This window comes from Haliotis rubra, unplaced genomic scaffold (assembly GCF_003918875.1).
Source record: "Haliotis rubra isolate DU_JTF1 unplaced genomic scaffold, ASM391887v1 Scf572, whole genome shotgun sequence".
Lineage (NCBI taxonomy): Eukaryota > Metazoa > Mollusca > Gastropoda > Lepetellida > Haliotidae > Haliotis > Haliotis rubra.
The window spans coordinates 614890-619188 of record NW_025767271.1 but is presented as its reverse complement, the minus strand read 5'-3'; positions in this window follow the sequence as shown (position 1 = coordinate 619188).

Genomic DNA, 4299 nt, shown 5'->3' with positions numbered 1-4299 from the left:
AGTCATTGTGACTTTGACATTTCAAAATTTCCTTTTGATACTCAGACTTGCCATTTGAATCTATCCACATGGGTGACCAAAAATAATTCTGCTCGTTTCATATCTTCAATTTATAGAAGCAATCAAGTAATAACAAACGTGAATGGACTTTGGAATATCAAAACATTATCATCTACTACCATTGATGCGGTGTTTCCTCAATTCAGTGTAACAACTATAATTCAGCGTCGGGCGTCATATTATGTCCTCAATCTCATCGTCCCTGTCATGTTTCTCTCCCTTCTCAGCTCAGTGGTCTTTGCTCTGCCTATACAATATGGGGATAAAGTGTCTCTATCCATGACGGTTCTACTTTCATTCAGTGTGTTTCTGACTCAGATGAGCAACAACATGCCCAGGACGTCCCTCCAAACGTCCTACCTTACCATCTACATGACCCTGCTCCTCACTCTCAGCTCCCTTTGCTGTGGCTATGTCAGTTCTCATCCTCAGGATCAATCAGAGAAGAGGAGATGTACCTGTGGTATTGCAGAAATATGTCATATTTTGTGACTATGCGGTTAACAACCCGACTTTGAATGCAGCGGAATCGGAAGTACAGGACACCGCAGTTGACAATGAGGATGAAGGGAAGTGTAACACAGTGGTCACTTGGAAAGACGTATCTCTTGCACTTGACGATCTGTGTCTGAAGTTATTCTTTCTGCTGAATGTTGGTTGTGGTATTGCTTTCTTTGCGCTTGTCATTTAATGTTTGCCATTGTTGCATGGGATCCCAATGAGCCAAGTTTATGAATAGTCAACCCACTAAACAGCGCTGACGTCAAAGACACATGTTTCTTGATCTAATTTGACAGGCAATATGTGGACCAGTGTGAAAGACGATAACCTGTGCGGATCTTTGGCCATTCGGCACGCCAAAACCTGTGACCGTTGGTTCGGTGGATGTCAAAGTGATATCTGCGGCCTGCATTATTTCGGCGGTTCCCACTCATAAACCTTGTGTGCCATAATGTAACTGTGTTCAAAACGATGTTTAACCCAAATCACTCACTCAATAAATCATTATTATGAAAATGAAGAAAACATTTATGGAACTTTGTGCGTGAAATAACAGATAAGTTTTCGTTTCTATTCACATACCTAGAACAGACACTGATTTGTTTCCCTGATTATCATACTATCGTTAAATTGTTGAAAGCAATTAGGTTTCTTATATATCTTCAACTGATGTTGAACTTGTTTGGCAGATGTGTACATTTGTATTGACAATATCCAACAAATTTTGGTATCTGAAGATTCCCGTGTAAAATAAATTTTGGTACTTTCTTTGAAGCAAAAAAAGCTCTGCTTTGGGGGAAAGACAGTCCTTATTTGTGTATGTATTTCCAATTCAGTCTTTCGAAGTCTTCTTCTGTTGTTTCAAATATATTCCTGTTTGCTTTCAAATGAAAATTATGTGTGACACTATGACTGTGAGGTCTATCGTATCCTGTTGCCTACATTTTGGTACACCCTCTTACACCATCCATCAGAAAAGCTGTAGTTAAAAACTTTCAATGCAATTGTGACCTGAAACTGGAAACCTCGCTACGTGTTAATTTGTGAAGTATCTATGGCAAGATTGTTATGTATCTGTATCAAATTTGAATTGCAGTAAGTATTTGGTGTGATTAATATCATTTTATGTTTTACCTTTGGTTGTGATACTTGGCACATCACAACCAGTATTAATAGTTATGAATGCATCAATGTGAAATGTAAGTAACGTGTTGAGATGTTGTTTGATGGTTAGTTATTACTTAGTCAAATAACTCTTCTTTTTTACCCGCGCATGTTCTGTATGGGACATATAACATGATAACAGCAGACAGTAAATGCTGAAGTTTACATTATGATCAAAAGATTATATTCTGATATACACCTATAGCCACGCACTACTTTCAGCGTGGTCATCATCGGACTATTGTATATATTCATTTATGATAGACGCTGGTAGCCTCCACAGTAAGTCAGCCTGTTTTGTTCTCAGATTGTTGTCAACTGTGAATGAACAGGGTTATGGCACTTAGAGTGAAAGAGCCATCAGACCATTGCCAGAGACAGCTCGTCCCATGTTTGCTGATAGTTTGTGTAATGACATGCCAGCCCCAAAGTGTACGTTTGGAGCGAATTGTGTGAAAAGACAATACTCACGTAATGAGGATTCAATATTGTGGATCGAACACCGATGTGCTTGGTAGTTTATCGATATGACATTTATACTTCCACTTTGTTTAGAATATTTACATCGTCAATCTCTACGCATTTATATGCGGTTTGTGATATATATAGCATTCGGCTACTGTTCTCTATATATCACTGACGTACATGTGTGTAACTGTACTTTGGTAAAGTAATTATGTATCTTTAAGCGATCCCGATAAAAATGTAAAGAGTTGTCCCTGTGTCACAATGAGTGATGGAGTTGAGTTGAGTTTTACGCTGCTTTAAGCAATATTCCAGCAATATCACGGCGGGGGACACCAGAGATGGGCTTCACACATTGTGCCCATGTGGGGAATCGAACCCGGGTATTCGGCATGACGAGCGACCGCTATAACCATTAGGCTACCCCACCACCCCTCCCTGTGTCACAGGTCAATATTAGTTAAAAGCCGGATGGGAGTAGATGACATCTTCTCTGTTAGATTGAAACTCTGTAAGCTTAGCAAGTTTATTGGGTGATCACTGTGACGAGTAGTGTCACCAACGTCAGTGTGGAGGAATTAAGTGGAGTCATTCATCCAAAATCTTTTTCGAACATGATATATTTGACAATAAATTAACCCAGACAGGGCTTTGCAGTTTGGACCAGCGGACTTCAATTAATCATCCCATAATAAAATAAAGAGTTGTAGACAGATGTTCTTGTTTTGTTCATCTTCAGTAGAGAAAACCTGCGTCGACTTCGAATACTAGTGAAAATGTTAGTAATTTTATTAAAGTGCTAAAATTCAATCAAGTTCAAATTGAATAAAATGCAAAACGTGCTGCGAATGCATGCCTTAACTTAAATATAATTCACTGTTGAATATAAACGTTCCATGCGAACTTTCCTTCCGACAAGACATCTAATATAGTAAAACTATAGGGAATGGAGGCATTTAAGCAATTTGGTTTATTCTTTGATTGGAGCAAGCATTTCAAGTTCAAGCTTCAGAGTTTTGAGACAAACATGGCATTGCGTGATCTTACTCTCATTAGACCTTTCCCAGGGTGGTAGATGAACTGATCGCTATGTGAGGTCCACACTTTCCATTGATACAACACAGTACACTGAAGAACTACAAGTAATTAAGATGTGAAATAGTCTTCTTGCTGTTTTACTTCTGCCATCAACGTCTTTTGCGGAAATGATGCGTTCAGTTTCAATCGAAGTTTCATGTATATTTAAGCACTATCATAAAACCGTCAATTCACGTTTAATGGAAATTTCTTTCTGATTCTTGAAACGATGTTTCATATTTCATTTGGTTATATTACTGGAACGTTGTACCATACAATAGGCAGAGTCAGTCATTGTAAAGTGTATGTATAACTATTTATGTAACTATTAACTAATATGTAACTATTTAAAATAAACCATAACTTCAGAAAAATATCCGATAGACGTACGAGCAATGGCAGGTGCAAACTTCATAGTCTATTTCAGTCAAAAGGGGAATTATCCAAGGGGGACTCGTCTAGCCTTTTGCTTTTGTTTGTCGTCAAATCTGTTGAGGCTTCTCAGTAGAGGAGAGGTCACTATCACAGACCACCACAGCACAGATACTCAACACTGCTTACTCATCTCATATATATGGATGACGTCGATCTCCTTGCCGAAGGCTGGTGTCCCCCGTCATGATATTGCAGGAATATTGCTAAAATTGGCGTAAAATTAAACTCAGTCACTCCTTGCCAAAGAAGACGTTATAATGCTATAGATATAGCATTTGATTTCCACATATGCAGTACACCTAATTTGAAACATGGCAAAGTAAGAAATTATGGATCGGTTAAGCGAGGGAGGGCTCACTGAACATCTTTTGGAAGATCAAACCTACACCTATCTTGGAATGCAATTTGAAGACTAGCTCCAGAATCCTCAAATTCAAGACAAACTTCGCGCCCAGGATAAATATCAAGAAAATCTTGAATCAAAGCCACATATACGTTTGGTGTGCTAGTCCTTTCATATTCCTTTGGAGTAGCTGATTGCCAAACGCAAGATAGTCAAGAAGTCAAGACAACAGATCCCACAATCCTCGTTCCTCT